Source organism: Strix uralensis, chromosome 13 (assembly GCF_047716275.1).
Source record: "Strix uralensis isolate ZFMK-TIS-50842 chromosome 13, bStrUra1, whole genome shotgun sequence".
Lineage (NCBI taxonomy): Eukaryota > Metazoa > Chordata > Aves > Strigiformes > Strigidae > Strix > Strix uralensis.
In genome coordinates this window covers 9,349,353-9,367,253 of record NC_133984.1, presented here as the reverse complement: position 1 = coordinate 9,367,253, position 17,901 = coordinate 9,349,353, and the positions used below count along the sequence as shown (strand labels likewise).

At 47.7% G+C, this 17,901-nt stretch overlaps 1 protein-coding gene across 1 annotated transcript in view; it reads right to left on the bottom strand.

Annotated features, from left to right (window-relative positions):
• Nucleotides 1–17,901, bottom strand: part of GPC4 (glypican 4) — a 68,279-nt gene that overhangs the window by 42,236 nt on the left and 8,142 nt on the right. The gene's annotated exons all lie outside the window — the stretch shown is intronic.

Genomic DNA, 17,901 nt, shown 5'->3' with positions numbered 1-17,901 from the left:
TAAGCTGGGCTAGTGGAGGAGTGTGAGGCAAACACTACTGGGGGAGCAGTGAGCGGGGCCACCATTTCAGCCTTGTGCTCTGCCTCTTCCCTCTAGCTCGGCTTGTGTCATCTTTAAAAGAGTTTTATGACTTCCTCTGAACCAACTACCAAAGGAATCCTGGACTGTAATGCTGAGCTCTAATCCGATTTCACACTAGACTTCCCTTCTAATTATCACAGAATATTAGGCTTCCACCCATCATATATAATTGACATGCTACCAAGGCTTTTCAAAAGCCCCAACAAAGATGACAAGAAACACTAGCATCACCCCTGAGCACAGCTCCGCTGCTCCGGCCCCACTTTAACAAGGGACAAGAAGAAAGAAAAGCGCAAGCTTGTGATTGACTCCAGTGGAGTCATTGAGACAGACACAGCTACCGAACCATCCACTCAATCTGATCACCTTTAATTGTACCCAAAATACCAAAAAATGCCCAGTTTTCTTGGCTACAAAATGAGCCAGGGATGCTCAGCACCGCTGGGAATGGACCACGAGCTCTTGCCCATCTATGATGTTGCTGCCGTAATCCCTAGGGGCTATCAGCACAATCACACATCCCACAGCAGTCCCTGTCCCCCAAGGCATGGCTGGGTCACCCTAATGGCTGCTTACGCTGCTTTTAGATATCCATTACTGAAGAGCACTACAGAAACGCAGATAGTGTCTCAGCATATAAATATTTCCAGGTGAAATGACACTAAGCTGCAAACACCAAAGCAAGGGAAAAAAATCCCCCTCTGAGGCACAACACACACCCAAAAGCAACTCTATTGCCTCCTCCCCAGCTGTCACACATGCCTGCTGCTTGAAGGAGAGCTTTTTGCCTGGCATAAGCAGCAAACTTGAATTTTTTAGTTGACAGCTCTTATCGGAGTACTCCTTTTTCACCAGGTAGTCAGTCTTCTCTGCCTGCTTTAAAGCCGTGCTGCTGGGGGACTTGTGTTTATTTTACTGGGGAGAATACTCCTGTGGAGACGGTCGCGTGCCAGGAAGGAAGAGATGTAAAACAGTACTGAGGTCCTGCTAACGGAGGTGATGCATCCACAAAGGGCAGAGTTAGAAGTTTCTAAACTCACATCCTGCAAACAATGCAGCACTGCTAGTACCCTCCGGTTGGAGCAGGTCAAACGGGGTTGGGACACTCAGAGCTATACCTCCCTCGATGCTCCCCAGCACATGGTGCTATTTCCAGTCCAAACCACTATTTCAGCTGTACGCTTCCAGGAGAAGTGCTTTGTGCAGCACCCTCCCAGCGTCTATCACCAAACACAAAATAACATACCCCATTTTCAATTTCCCATCCTACAGGCCACCATCACGTAACCAGAGCCAGCTTTCCTTTCTTCCCTCCTCAAAATATTTGCAATTCCCATTGGGATCTCAAACCCAGAAAGCACCCAAAGAGAGCGCACACCCCACGTACCCAAACCCAAGTCCTTGCCGTGGGGGTCAGCAGCCAGCATCACCCTCCAGTCAGGCACAGGGGCTCCAGCCCTTCCACAGCCACAGAAGTCCTTGTCCCAGATTCAACCACCATGGATGCTCATCCCCACCTGCACCCCTTTTTCCCAACCACCCAGGATTTTTTAAGCCAGAGGACATCCACATGTGCAGTCGGCTCCCAAAGCTGACTGGTAAGGTTATGGAAGTACCGCAGTTTGGGAGCGTGTGCCAGCCTGCCGCATATTTAACATCCCACTCAATTAGCAACCGTTTTATATAAATGGTTTATTTGCCTTATTAATGTTAAAGCCACTTGTTTCCCCTGCGCTTCCACTTAGGTTATTAATCAATGTGTGTTTCAGTTTTTCGCTGATTACTCTAATGGCACAGAAAAATTCCCCAGACTCGCAGAGAAAGTTTATAATATTGAAATGATTTTTTTTCCCCCCCAAATTTGTCAAGCAGTCAAAATACACTCTTTGATACCCAAACCAAAGGCCTTTCACCTACGCTTAACAACAGTGAACTATTTTCAGTCGAGCTTTACTGCATCTGTTAACTCAGCTGCTAATCCATCTTGCAGGCGCAGGGAACGCCAGTGCACACAATACCTCAGTGACATACCTCCCTTCAACACAACAAATAATCCTAATTATTTCCATAGCGCGTACCTACAGTTACTTAAAATATCGTACACAACTGAGGTCTGTCTGGCTTCTATTTTTCCATTTTGCTTTGTTGACAGCTTTGGTTTCCCAAATTTACTGCCAAGAGGGTCAGGGACTGAAGAGAACAAGAGAGATTTATATCCATGTGTGTACATTAAGCCAAACGCACATTAGGAACCTTAATTTTCTACTGGAAAGAGCAACTTAGGACACAAAGAGGGCTCTTGCCTTCCACCCGTCCAAGTCCAAATTACTACTGCAAAGCTCGTCTTCAAGCTGATGACAGAGCCAGGTCCCTGAAGGACCAAGTCTGGGCAAATGCTGCCCATTGAGGCTGACCAGAGCAATTCTAGGACATCCCTCCAGGGCTGGGGCAGACCAGGAGAGCCCCTTCCACGCTCCTAATGCAGCTCTTCAGCTCCAAACAAGAGACAAAGACCTGCCTCTGCTCTACAAGGCACCCTGGAGAAGCGTCACTGGTCAGCTGAGGTCTTCTCCTGCCCAGCTCTCCCGTAGAAAGGTTCAGATGGAGGTCCCGATGGACCAAACCCAGAAACTCTCTACAGCACATCTGAGCCCACGACTGCACCCTTTGCAGGTGATGTCCAAGCACAGAGGATGCAGGACTTCACCTTCAGCAGGGTTTTAAGAGTTCATTTAAAGTTAAAACCCTGCTCACCTGAGGAAAAATACCATCATTGCTTCATTTCCACAGCACAACCAACAATTTCCTTCCCAACAGGGTGGCCTGAATACTGTGAGGTTTTACACCCTGGAAAAATATGCCATGATAGAGTGCGCTTTCATTCCAACAAACAGGATATTGAGTCAATTAGTGGCACACCAAACACAAACCAGACAGATAAAGATAATGCATTTCTGCAAACATCAAAAGAGAGAGAAACCACACAAAGACCTGAATATACAAATAAGGCATGGAAAGAAAAAAGAATACTACATAATTAAACTTATTTAAGCAAACCTGTGGAGTCAAATAGCTCTGGTTAACTGGAGGATTCTCCCTGGCTCTAGCTAAGCCAGAAAGCTTCAATGAAAACCAAGAGTTGTTTCTTAATTAAAAAACAAACCAAAAAAAAAGCTCTACTTGACATTGCTGAGTGAGAACTTAGGAAATGCAAATTCTCTTTATTATCACTGAATTCTTCAGGCATGAAATAGTTTTCATAACGTGTCTCTGCCTACGTGCCCTAAGTGAGAGGTGTTACACAACAGACAAGTTATGCTGAAAATTATCTTAGTTTTTTTCCACTTCTCTAGTGAGGAGGACGGATACACAAGGCGTACAAGAGACCCACCCCCGGGACAGCTGAGACATGTAGTGCCCCTCCATCAGCCACCAAAGAACACCTAGAAAGCCCAACACTTGCAGTCAGTAATTCGGGGTATACGTAAAGGTAAAAATAAAAGTCATGACAAAAAGAACAAACAACCCTGCATGCAGCCAGTTATCAGAAATCATCCAGAAAAAAATCCAGCAGATTTTACAGGGGTAACCCAAGAAACCCCCCACCAAGTATAATTTCATGGAATTAAGGGAGGAGTGGGGGGAAGAGAATCCATTGGGAACAGCAAATACACAGAATTACTGAAGCCTCAGGCACAAGGAACAGTAAATAGAAGTGATCTGGCTGGGAGACAGTTACTTTCTGTGTGAGCCTTTTCATTTTTTCCTCAAATTCCCCATTAAGAAGCCAAAACAAAGCCAAAAAAACTGCCCGTTTGGGTTTTTTTCCATAAAGCTTTGGGCTATTTGCCAAAAAAGCAGCTTTTAACCAAAACGGATTCCACCACAAACACTGTCATTCCAACTGGAATATTTTTTCTTTCTTAACAACATTTTCTCCCTCCACTTTCAGCCCCTCTTCCTCTGCACTCCCCAGACCCTCCATCTGGCATCTCCCAGGATGCTCACCGGTGCAGGAAAGCACCACACATGGACAGGCAGGAGAAACAGGAGTAAGCTGCTGGAACCCACTTTTCCAGTAATTTTCTTTTTTCCCTCCCTTTTCAAACATAGCCGTTTCCAGCATCAATGCACAAAAACATGCTTCAGAGCTGCACAGTAGTTTCTTGTGAGATGCACCCAGGCTCACCTGTTTGTGCCAGCAAACTGGTCATCTGCTGGCAAGTCCCAGATGACTCTCGAAAGCTTCAGCAACATTTTGAGGTCATACAACCCTAGTGAATCTGAGGATCGTGCCTTTTTGGGAGAAAAACCCCCAACAAACAAATGACCAAAAAAACCTCAGAAGAAGGTGTTTGTGGTTTTGTGGAGGCACTCTGTCTGATGAAAACGATCTCCCCAGTTGAGAGCTGCACAACCACGGAAAGCCGCAGCAATGCCAAATGGTGACACCGGCACATTTCAAGGCAAGGACCACTGTCCCAAGGTGCTGGTGCTGTGGCCGTACAGTCAGCCCCTCTGAACATCCCACCCTTCCAATGTCGCCAGCTACGCAGGGGCTTGATAAAAAATAAGTTTTCCTGCTTGCAAAAGCAAAAACAAGCATACACCATTGCACAAAGTGGAGCTACCATTTCCACGTGTTAGAAGTGCACCAACAGGAATAAAAGTACTAAGGGCATGTAAAGTGGCAGCTGTGACCCAAGCAAAAAATTTTAAAAAGCCCCAAAACCTAAAGATGTTTTTAATTCCTTAAATAAGAAACAAAGCTTGTGAAATTCAGCCACAATTTCCTGTTTTCAACTTAAAAAAAATATCCCGGACTTTATACTAACAATAATCTAATCTATAAATTGGAACGCAAAAGAGATGTTAATTAACTTCCAGAGAGATTAATTCTCTGTTGCGGGATCCAAAATAGGCACTAGGAAAGCTGGTGCAATTCTGAGACTAACTTTACACAGAAGGGAAGGGGAAGGGAAAAAAGACACCAAACAAAAAAACCCCTCACAACAGCAAGCTGCAAACTACTGTACTACAGGGCTGTGTACAAATAAATATGCAAACATCTGGGAAGTAGCAGGATGATGTTTTTCACCCATAAGGACACACTCCTTCGCCCTGCCTTGGGTGGTTTCAGGCAGTGAGGACAACAAGCGGCATGCAGGGGCTCAGCAGAGAGCCAGGACCAGCCAGGGCCACCCAGAAGTCCTAGGTGTCATGGACAGGAGGTCTACTTTTGCTTCCATTGCTTTGACAGCAAAATCCACACAAGTCCCTTGCTCCACACAGCTGCCAATGGTAGGGCTTACTTCCCACCCTGCAAAGGCATCCCAGACTTTAGACCAGAGCACCAACTCCTTGTCTCTCCTTCCTCCTGCTGCCCTATGCACCACTGGCCACCCACACCACAGCACCCAGTACCACCAAATCCCCAGGAATCCCACTCGGGCGGGGGAGCAAAAGTGAGCCAAAGGTCTGCACCAAGGAGAAAGAAACACTCAATTTTCTCAATTTGCAAGAGCATTGTTTGCTTGGGGTTTTTTGGGGACAGGAGTCATGACTTCTGGTAATTGAAAGTACAAACAAAAAGATTAAAAGCTTTAAGGGTTCAGGTGTAGCAAAGTCCAGCTGTAATCTAACAGTCAGCTCATGCCAGGAAATTGGCTGCCTCTGCACATCCCCATTGTCCCCAAAGGCACTTCATGAGGCAGAAAGCAGTGAGCTTTGGACTGCTTCTATCAGGAATGGCTAAAACCCCAAAGGCCAAGGAAGAACAAGTTCACTCAGGCAGGTTGCCCATCCACACCTGTGGAGAGCCACCGGCAAGTGCTGCCCCATGAACCAGCCCAGCAGAGCCCACAGTCACCATCAATTCCCCTCCCTCGCCACCAAGGCGAGTGAGGAGGGGTTTGCCAGGCTGGTAAGCGTCTGACACCAGCATTTAGATGAAAGCAACTGGGTGTAATGTTCTTTTCAGGCCCGGTTTGGAAGAGATCAGTTCTCACCCAGCAGTACAACCTCACTGTCCAGAGCCATGCCCGTGCCCCACCTGCCCTGACAGTGTGCTGCCAGCCCAGACGGTCCTGATGGTACTGGCAGCACCAAAGGGCATCATCCCTTCATCCTCTGGCCAGGCCACAGGTAAACTTTGCTTTCTTCCAGGCAGGGACCAATCTTCCCCAGAGCACAGCAATACAATGTGATTAACTCTTTTGGTCTGGCCGCCCAGCTCCCCCAGGTCCCACGTGGTAGATGGTTGGCTCCAGCCAGCATTTCATGCCACTTTGGGTCGCTGAGGACCAACACTGAGAGGCCTTTGCTCCCCAAATCCCCCTTTATTCAAGCTGAGGGATACCCGTGGCCTTTCTGCAAGACCTGAGTAACCAGCCTGACCTATGAGGGGAGGCAAGGTCCCCAAAACAACTCCAACAACATCACACTGTTTCTCAAAACAAACTCACTGGTACGCAAAGTCCTTCAGTAAGAGGCCTCCTATCAGGCTTAGCTCAGCCCCAGGATGAGCGTTCAGCAGTTGGGGGACGTCAGCTCCCTGCACAAAGCAACAGTTGTGCAACGCCAGCAAAAACAGAGCCCAGGCATGGCAAGAATCATTCATTTGTAGGATGTTTCCCACCAACTGCAGAAATATTTGCTCCAACAGCCTTGAAGTCTTTAAGGAAGAAGTCAACTTCCCCCCCCCCCCCCCCCCAGTTCACTCTTTTCCATTTCTCCATACAGCAACTAAACTAACCAAAACCTACCCAAGTCCTCCACGAACACACCCTAACTACCAGACTCTCCCCTTGCACAACAGGGTCACTCCCCACATGGCCACATCCTGCCGCCCCTCATAGGACAATTAGCCTTAATCCTCGTTAGTTCTGTACGTTTCCTTTAAATCCTGTTACCGCATTCCTCCGTGCACTCGAGCGCGGCTCAGCCTGCCTTCGCAGCGGTGACGGTGACCCCACGGTGCCTCCTGGCTCCTGACCCGCCAGAGCTGCACTGGTCCCAAGGGCTGCAATGCTCCTGGACTAATCTATCTTCACTGATTAGTTCTTAATCAGGAAGGCAGACGTGAAGGAAGGGTGAAGATGAAAAGAGAAAGGGGGAGGGGGATTAAATAGAAAAAAAAAAATATTTTCTTCAAGGAAATGTTCCCCTTTGCTGCTTTAAGAGACAACTATGAAAACTTAGTCCAAAAAGCAGTGTTTGAAGTCTAGCTACTTTCATATTTATAACGCTTGAGTCACTCCAGAAAACCCCCGCCAAAGCAGACTGAGTTGGACTACTACATTCATTTATTTTGGAAGTTTATCCAAGCCTTGGTTAAATATAAACAACGCGCCTGGATGTGAGAGAACATCAGAGCCGGGCTGCTGGAGCGGCAGGGAGCTTCCACCCGCTTTGATAGCGCCAAGGCACAAGATGGTATCAGCGCAACCCAAAATGTACTTACTCCTTCCTGGAGAGGCACAGAGAAAGCACTGGGAAGTTACTGCTTGTCCTTGGGAGGCATTCTTGTCCTACTAATATTATGCAAAGGATTCAGCTTAGAAATCTCAGCAACAATCAAGGCATTTAGACCTGACTCATTAATGGCCAACAGTTAATAAGCTGGAGCCATAATTCCTCTGTCTGGGGGCTTGGGGGTGTTTAAGCCTAATCTGTAAAAAGAAAAAAAAATCTATTACAGCTGCACTATTGATCTGTTATTGAAGGTAGGAAGCACCTTCCTGTCCAAAACACCCTGAAAACCAAAAGTAAAATGAGACTTTATCACGTCTCCACTGATAAAGCACTTCCCAAAAGCCAGTAAGTGCATCGGTATTCCTAAACCTGTTTCCAGCAGGGATATGGAAAAACAGTGATTGGTAACATGTCTTAATGCTCGGTACTCTTTAACACACCCAAGGAAAATCCTCCATGAAACAAAAGTTTTACAGAGCATAATTCTCTCAAGAGCAACACCTGCATGAGAAGACTACAAATTAGTCTTTGGAGCCTGCCACCCTCCTTTTAATTTAAAGTTTAAGGTAACGCCAACACACCAAAAACCAGGGTCTTTCTTGTGAAAAGCTGATCTGAAAACACATGGTTAGCATATTGCCAAATTTGAGAGACACCCCGAAAGAGCAACAATGCGAACTTTTGAGACTTCAAATAAACAAATTTGAACTAATCAATCTGGAAAGTCTGTTTTCTATTTGTGGCTTTGGGTTTGCTGTTTTATGTTTCTTTTTTTGTCTTCGCTGTTTGTTTGCTTTCAATTACCCGGGCCCCTCCTTATCCTAACCTCTAAAACTCCCTGTGCTGTGCCGGCCGGGAGGCAGGCACCAAGACACTATAGTCGTGCAATTGCAAATGTGAGCTGGAGGATGCTCCTTCTTCAAAAGCCACTGGTTTTGCTCTCAAATGAACTTTTTTTGCTGTGTGCCCCCCACGGCAAGGGTACGGCATCCTGTCCTCTGGAGCGGGGACTATTTGCTGTTTCACAGGTCATCAGGAGGTAGCAAGCAAAGCTTACCAGATGTGGGTTTTATCACCTCAAGTGGAACTACTATTTTCTTTATGGGAACCCTGGTTTTTAAGGTTTTATCAGATCACTGCGATTACAAAAGCTTCACTTACATGCTCAAAAGCTCCTATAAAACCTCTAGTTCAAGGTTTATTTGGTCTAGGTGGTTTTCAACTTGGAGGAATGACTTGCAGACACAAGTAATTTGTCCTATAAGCTTTGACTGACCAGTCGCTCAGTGCGCTCGAACCACGCCTGCCTTCCGAGTAAAATTCCATCAATTCACTGACCAAAAGATGTTCTTTTAAGAATATTTAAAGAAAAAGGAAGAAAGAGAAAAAAGAAAATAAAAGAGCTTGCAGCAAAAAGGAAGTTTCAATTACTTTGTGAAATCAAGCAGAAAAATTAAGATCCAAGCAAACTTCATTAGCTCTGACAAGCAAATGCTGATGCCTTTGTTTCCAGTGTGTGCAAAACTCTTACTAAGGAGGGGTGTGTGTGGTTTTGGGTTTGATTTTTCTTCTTTTTAAGCCACAGAAATATGCCTTTTTTTTTTTTCCACACAACACGCCTTGTTATAACTGGGGTTTGTAAAGATATTCAAACTAAGAAACTGGCACAGAGCTATCACAAAGCAGCCGATTCTTCTCTAAGCATCCACCAATATTTCCATGTGTCAATAGTACTTCACAACCACATTTATCTATGTAAAAACCCACATTAATAAGCCCTTCCCCTATCTACAAAGCTTGCCAAGCAAAGTGACAGTGCAGATAACTTAAGAATTTAGAGCAGGTTAAGAGACTCCAGAAAAAGATATACAAAAGGCCAGATTTTCAAATGCATTTTGCATCCACACATTTTTTCAAGACAGTTTGGCTCTTATTAAGCATTTCATATTCAGTTTGTGGTCTGTGGTCTGGAGGCGACTGGAGGGGTCTGTGGAGGCACACACAGGCAGTAGTCTGAGGCTTGCAATATAGGGGGCTATGGCCCCCCTGAAAATTAATTTTTAGAGGGCTCACAAACTAAGATAGTTTGAGAGCTACGCTATCCACTGCCTTGCTCAGCCCTACACCGCTCCTGCTGAACAAACCAGCTCCCCAAGCGCGGGTGGGCTGCAAGTTGGTGGAGCAGTTATTTTTGTGCCCCCCCCCCCCCCCCCCCCGATCAAAACGTCTCATTTGCTTAGAAAATAAAATTCAGTCCAAGAGCAGGTTCTGGGCAGACATAAATGAGACTTCAGTTATAAGTGGAAAGTTTTCCACAAGACATTTTCATAGCAACACGGAGACCGTTTTGGCACCAGAGGGAAGGCAGAGCACACATACTGGTCCAACGCTTGCAGCTCACTGGCTGTCCCCCCAGTTTAGCTCAGCGCAGGATGACCTTCTCAGTCTGGACACAGGCAAAGCCCTTTCCACAGCAAGCCAGACCTACAGTCTGTTCCAGTTTTGAGCCAGGAACCTCCTGTAGCAGGGCAGCTTTCCAGAATAGGAGCCTGGAAGAACCACTGCCATCAACCCAGAGATGCTCCTCCAGAGCATCACAGCCACAACTCAACTTTATCTGCAGGAACTCACAGTACATCTCACTAGACAGCTGCACACTACAAACATCCAGTAAAGCAGCAAGTTTGACGCACGCTGCATTTTTCAGCCCTGTCCACAAAAGCACGCAAAGGTTTTCCTTGCTTCATCGGCGACCCCAGCGATGCTGCCAAGCCCTCCCTCCAGCCCACCCTCCTGGGAAGGAAGGCCATGGGTGATGCTGCTCTGCCCCATGTCTTCCCTCTGCTCATGACTGTAGAAACAATTGCCCAATTTCAGCTGGACCAGAAAGAGGCACCAATTAAAGGGGTTTCAGAAATAATTAGCTCGCATCAATCTGATGCAATGCAGGGTAGGGGTAACAAGCCCAGATGAAGGGCTCTGGGAGGGATGGCCAGCAGAGCATGATCTCACAGCAACTCTTCCACTGCAGCTGGAGCACCAAGGCACACACGTGTGCTTCTGAGCTCACCCCCTCCCACAGCCAGAGCTATCAGGGGCTATCAGGACACACGATAGGCTCTCTGTGGCTATCAGGTCCTGGCTTGCCAGGCCATCAGATGAAAGGCTGCATGGAAAATTAATGAGTAATCTTTGTATATGATATTGGGGGGGGAGGGGAATAATTTAAAAAAAAAATAAATCATACGCTGCTGTCAGCAGCAGGACACCACAATTTGACACAACTTTCCAATTTTAAAGGTTAAAAAACTCACACCATGTGTTTCTGCAAAAGGCAGGAAGGAACACGTTGCTCAAAGGGGATGCCAGCACCAAAAACAAGGAGGTGGGTCAGATTTAAATCTAAACAGGTCCACCACACATCCATCCTAGGGCCACTGTTTATAAGCAGAGAGAGGCAACTTTATACACAAAGATCACACGCTAGTGGTTCCTGGCTGTTCCCAGGAAGAAAAGCTGCTTTTCAGCTGAACTTTGAGAACCATTCATGTAAATAAGACAAACCTCCAAAAACGCACATGGCTGAGCCTGAAGCAATTGCATGGAGAAAGGCAAATAAGCAGCACAACAGGAGACAGGGGAAGTCCAGTGCCAAAAAACCCAAGGTGCAACTTTCCCAAGACCTTTCAAACATCCCTGAAATTGGGCCACTGTGCACAGCTAAGAGCCAGGGAGGGGATGACAGAAACTGCTGATGGATATCCTCCCTCCAGCAAGCAGCACAGCCCTGGGTTTAGCCCCTGCTGAAAAAAAGGGGAGCAGACCCTTTCCAGGCCCGAGGCACTAACCCCAGCTCTGCCTCACCCTGGGCACTGCAGGCAGGATGTCCGCTGGGAGATGCCACCGTCGTCACACGGGGGGATTTATTGGGAGCAGCAGCATTGGGACAGGATCGCAGCCCCCCTAGCATCAGCGACATTCTGAACCATCCCCTACATCTCCCATGTCTCCACTTTATCTCCCCTTAGACAAACCACCTCAGAGCTAAGGCCACAGCTGAGTTTGTAAATAAGATTTTTACCTGAAAAATGTGCTTTTAAGCCCCTGCCTGCTACTCCCACCAGGCGTTACTTTCTTAACAGCCTGGGCATCTGTTGCAGAAGCCACCCAGCTCACACAAGCAGCGCACTGTGCTCAGCCAGCATAATGCGACCTACGTCCGAAAACCCATCCCGCTGCTGGAACAGACTCCCAATGTATTCCCTGGATCTGGAACTAGCAGCCTGCCAGTATTTGTGGAAAAGGCGAGGCTGAGTAGTTTAACCTACCCTGGAAGAGGCAAGGAGGGGGGTGGAAGAGAGGGGAGAAAGGATTAAGATAAGGATATCACAAGATTTAAAATTCCTTCTTCTCCCCCCCTCCAGGACGCCCTATCTACCCCGCTCTCCTTGGGGCAGCTGTGAACACCAGCCTTATCTGCCGGCAGGTTCACACGGGCACTCCTCCTCCTCACATTAGCACAGATAAATCTCAATATCTTTTCAACAATTTGCAAGCCAGCTTCTGCACCGCCAAGTTTGAGCAAAATCCTCCCAGGGGGGACAGCAACGTCCCAGATGAAGGACGCAGCTGCAGAGGACAACTGCCCACAGAGCGCACAGGAGGGCACAGGAGGCCGCTACAGCCTTTTAACATGAAACCATCTTCTTTGTCTCCCTACCCTCCTTCCAAACACGTTTCACCACATGGACACATGCCTTCTCGGCGTTGCTCTGCACGGGAACACAGCACCTCTCCTTTCCCTCATCGGAGGTGGCTTTGCCCATCCCACACGTTGGATGGCTCATGCTGCCCGGGCAAGTGGTGCCACTCAGGCCCTGCCTCTGCTTTTGCAGGAACCCTTCCCTAGCCTGGAAAGGGACCCAAAGCTTGGATCTGCCCTGTAGCCAGCAACAGACCCTAGGTAACCCACCCAGGAAGGTCTCCTCCCCTCTAGCCAACACAGAGCCACATCTTAGGTATTTTGGAAAAACCAAGTTTGGGAGACCTCAGCCCTGGGTATCACAGACACTGTCCACCTGTAGACCCAAATTTTGATCCCCTCTCGTGCACAGCAGCTGAGCTCGTGCAAGCAGCTTCTGTGAGGTAGAAAAACAACACACCTGCCTGAAAGCACCTTATCATACCAGAGGACAATTGCATTGAGGCTTTTGCTGGCAGGCATCGAAGGGGTTTATTTTGTCTTTTTAAGCACCACCCTGAGCAACCTGGGGGGAGGAGCAAGTGCAAACAGGACCTTTGCCATCCACCTCCCAGATGGTACCATCTGAAATGCACTGGCAGGAAGGTAAACATCCCCCAGCATGCTGCAAGCCCCTGGGAAGGGGTGGTTGATTAGAAGGATGGGATGCATTTACCAGTTGTGTTAGTCCTTCACAAGCAGGGAGAGGGGCTCCCACCCTCCCCCCAGCCGCTGCTGTACTGTCCCAGCACCCTCCATCAGCAAAAACACTCTATAAAAAGTTTGTGGCTAAAAAAAGCCAGGAGGAGAGACGGACAGTCCCCACAGCAGGGAGACATTCAGCAACCCGCAGGCAACAGCACGATGCTAGCAGGGCTGGGACAAGGCTTCAACACGAGGGCTGCTGTCAGTGGCATACTCCCTCTTTAAAAAAAAAAAAAAAAGCAAAGTTTCCCATCCTTCATCACCAAAGGCAGAGGCAGGGATGAGAGAAGTGTAGCCTTCCAGTCTGGACACCCTGGGACAAAAGTCCAAGCTAATACTGAAGCCTTAAAGCTTCACCTGAGCCCCCAGGTAAGAAGAACATTTTCAAGACTGCCTCAGGCTTAGCAACAGCCCCACTCCTGCTCTCATGCTATTTTCAAACAATGACATTTTTTCCAAAACAAAGTGTTTTGCAATCCTTGAGCAATCCTTTCCTTTTCCAATAAAAAGTGAAATTCTCTTCATTCTCCACCGGTTGAGACGCACAACCACAGGCACAACCACCAGCTCCAAATCCACCCACCCCACAGACAGCCACGTCAGAACCCTCTTCCCAGGCTCCTGCGCAGACCTGGCACCAGGCAGGTCTTGCTGCACCACAAGCTGCTCGCAGAAGATTTGGAAAAGGTTAAAATTTAACTTGAAACTCTTACTAAACAGATTGACTTGTCTTCTGAACCCAGCTCCTGTAATTGAGGGATTTCACTTAATCTATTTAACTTCCAAGTGTGCTTCTTCTGGCATAACTTGTTTCCTCAAAAAGAAATTGCTTACTGTCTCAGAATATTAAAATACATATATTACTGAAAAGCCATAGAGCCCAAGATGACCTATTTCTCATAGCAATATAAATACTTCCAGGTCCTAACAAAGGCACAGGAAAAGTAGCTCTACATCAAAATGTAACTGAAGCCAATAAAGAGATTTGCTCTGAAAGAAATTAGAATGAATCAAGTCCCAAGGAAGCGGATTTCATGGCACAATCCTCCTATGTTAACTGGCCAGTAGTCTCCCAAACTGCAAGTCCAAAGGCAACATACAGTAAAATTTACATTCTGTGGTCACTCAGACACACATCTTGTACAAAGACCTGCACTTTAAAATAAAAACCCATTGAAAACATTTCTGGAAGAGCTTCACAGTTTAGAAACAACACCTAGGGACTAAGTGGGACCGAGCAATTTAATCCCAGAAGACACACAGGCGGCCCCAGCACACATCCCTGGATCCAGTGGGAAGAACACAAGGGGTTAAAACTTGCAGTGGGCTCATGCGGCAGGAGCATGAAGGGCCTATTTAAAAAGAAGAATCAGAAATAAGGAATTTTGCCAGTTTTTACCCCTGATAAATCCGCATTCCAGTCTGTCAGCTATCTTGTTATCCCCAGAGCTGCTGAAGTGTCTTTGGCTGTAACTATGCATGACTCCGGCTTTGAGTAATGGAAATAAAGTTATGTGCATTGCAACTGCAGCATTCCTTTCTCAACCCCAGAAAAAGAAAGGCAGAGCAGGGGGAGATCCTAGAGCAGCTCAGGGATTTTGTACGGAGAAGTTGGAAAGCTGCTTGCACCCTACATCGGCTGTCCACCCCACCAAACCTGCCTGAGGAAGGATGCCTAGAAGTTGTAAAGGAGATGCCAAGTTTTATCCTAATACAGCAGCTTTTATTGTCTGCAATAACAAACAAATAAATACTCTTCCAGATTCACAAGTCCAGTTTAGCTGGCAATTGGTACCCGGCAAACATTTGGAAGCAGTATTGTAAAATTAAACAAAGCTATCATTTACAGGAAACCCTGCCTCGAGTACAAATTATAGAGTTGTTAAGTTTATCTGGCAATGCCTTGCCCCTGAGTGCTATATAATTATTCCTAAATCTTTCAGGAAAGAATGCAAATATTTTAAAGCCGTAATTCATTGACATGGAGGAAGTCTCGTTTAACCTTTTGTGCATATTTTGATACCTAGAAATTAACCCCTACTCGACACAACTATTTTTCAGTATCCTATTGAGCCAGCTAGCTGGCGAGCAGAGCCATCCCTGGTTTCAGCAAAGGCTGGCCAGGAGCACCAGGCTCGCCTGGCATCCTTGCCCACTCGCAGACTGTGTTTTCAGAGCAGCTTCGGGGCTGGTTTGGAGCAGCACCGTGCCAGCCAGGCTGCTCCCCGCACGGGAGCCTTCCCGGTAAGGGAGGTTTCAGGCTGCTGAAAAGGCTGGCTGTTCTCGCAGGGGTTACGGCAAAAAGTGGTATAAAGAAGCCTTTAATAAAGCAGAGGGCCGAGTTATGCGGAGTTTTTGTTAGCTAGGCGCCTGCCACTGGGATCTCCGCAACCCTTCGGTGGGCTGGATTCAACAGGGCAGAAACAGTCCTGAGCCCCGGCCCTTCGAGCCTCCTCTACCCACCAAGCCATGGCTCTCCAACAAGTCCCAATTAACTCACGTTAATTAGCGAAGGCCACATGGCTGAGAGCACTGCCACCTTCCCCAACCCCCCTAAAAAAAAAGAGTTCTGTTTTACAAAGGAGAAGCAAGACAACTCATCCGCTGCTCAGGCCCTCCCTCCAGCAGCCGAGTCCTTAATCTACCACTTGCACCAAATCATTTGGGGCATATTTCTAGAGAAATGGTCATTTGCAGCCAAAGGGGAGAGGGTGTGCATCCCCTGAGACAGGCAAACAGCATCTGCAAAGCCACACATGCAGCCCATCACCCTCCCAGCAGCACCCACTGGGCAAGCACCCACGGCCCCACAGGGACTCATCCTGCTCCGGAGCAGCACTGTGCCCGCAGGGTGCTGTGCCAGCCATGCCCTGCTACCGCCACTCGGCTCTGCCGTCAGAGCTGCTCTGAAACCACAACGCACTCGCTATTACGCTAAAAAGGAAAAAAAAAAAAAAATCATCAGAACAACACCCAACCTTACCTTTTCAAAAGGTAGCGCTCATGCTATTGTATTCTCCTTCCAGTGACATTATTTATTTAATAAGAGCTCAGTGGTGGGTGTTATCCCGCGGCGCTACCCGGCAGTTTCTCGGCACCACTGCTCAGACAGCAGGATGCTGCGGGAGGCAGGCGCTGGCAGCCTGTCGTACAGCAACGCCGCCGTTCACAATTACTCAGACACGGGAAGCAAGAAAGTACTAGACCAATGTTAGGCTGAAGCAGTTAATCCAGTAGCTTCATATACACAAACAATATCCATGATGCGCATTGACTGTCACAGATTAATGGTTCTGATACAGCGAACCTCGGAGGCAAAAGGACCTGGCTTCTTCCTCCTGGTGGAAGCAGGTCAGTGGATTTCCTTCCTTGCAAATAGCTAAAACCAAGAGATTTTAGTACAAAGATGAGCACTGTACAGAGAAATCACCCAAAATGGATTTAAACCCAACTCCACTAAGATGCTATGATGCTCCAAACCACCACCTGGGTCCTTCAGAAGTTGTTCCAGCGATACAAGCCCCTGTCACCTTCTCTCCTATGCAATGGCAAGTTGCGAGCTTTCTTCTGCGCCTGGAGCCAGGGAAGGGAGGCCAGGCCAGGCTTAAAGCCCTCGCACCGCCTCCTCGCCCTGGTGCGAGCCTGCTGCCATGCTCAGGGAGCCAGAAGCCTGTAAAACCGAACCAGCAAGCAATTGCACTAGAAGAAAGCAATCTCATTATGAGAGCTAATGAAAGCGAACCACAATTATTATGTAAACAGCGTTGAATCATTAGCAGACGCTATCAAAGCCATTTTTTCCCCCACCGAGAAGAAAAGCATACAGTCCTATGGCACCCTCAGCTCCGTCTCTGAACGGAGCCAAAACTCAGGAGGAAGCCTGTTTATTTTCCTCCAGTCCCAACCAAACCAGTGGCACCGCTCTGATCTCTGATCTGCACACTTGGTTTCTGCCAGCTGCCTGCTCCCAGTGCCTCTGCCCTGGCAGGGGGACCACTGCCACCTCATCCCACTGGGCACCCTGTGCTTCCCCAAAACTGCCAGCCACCATGCTTTAGAAACCCAAAGGTTAGCAGGTGGGCAAAAAAAATCCACCCCACTACTCAGAGCAAAGTTAAAGCCCTCTCAGGTGCCCATGTGTACCTGGCAAGAGAGTTATTTTCCATCGGACTTATAACTGTGCTGGTTTCTTTGATCACATAAACGCCCTGTCCTCCCATGGGAATGGGCCAAGGAAAGCCAGAGAGGGTGCAGGTTATTTTCCCCCCTTATTGCCATTATGCAAAACCTCTCCATATCACAAATTTCATTCTAGTAGCACCCACTGGACCTGCGCGAAGCTGCTTGCTCTTTAACCTTCCAGGGAGCAAAGTTACCTTTAAAACAAACAAACAAGAAAGCTCCCTTGTAAAGAGGACACTGCCAGCCAGTTGGCTATAAAGACACTCAAACAAGATCCTCATGTTTGTAGGAGAAGCAAAAAATGCATTTCAGCCCAGCAAAAATCCTGGCTCTGTCTTTATGTTCCAAGAATGCTGAATCAAAACAGGCTCCGCTCTTTAAAAAGAGGAGAGTACAAAGAAGCAAAAAGTTTGTATTAAAACCCATGTAATCTTTTTAAAACACCATTATTAGAACCTGTAGCACCAGCCAAGAGTGATTTATCACCCCCTGTCATCGCAGCCTGCAACACAGAGCTTTTTATACCAAACTGTCAGTGCTACCAAGCTAAAGCCCCAGCTCGTAATTTCTTAAAGCTGGCCCTCCACTGCCAGCAAATCCACTAAACCCTGGGGATTTGGGGGTCCGGAGCACTGCTGCTCCCCCAGAGCCGCTGCCAGGGTACCAGCCACGCGGGGCGATGCGACCCAGCACCGAGCATCCAGCATGGGCTCCGCACA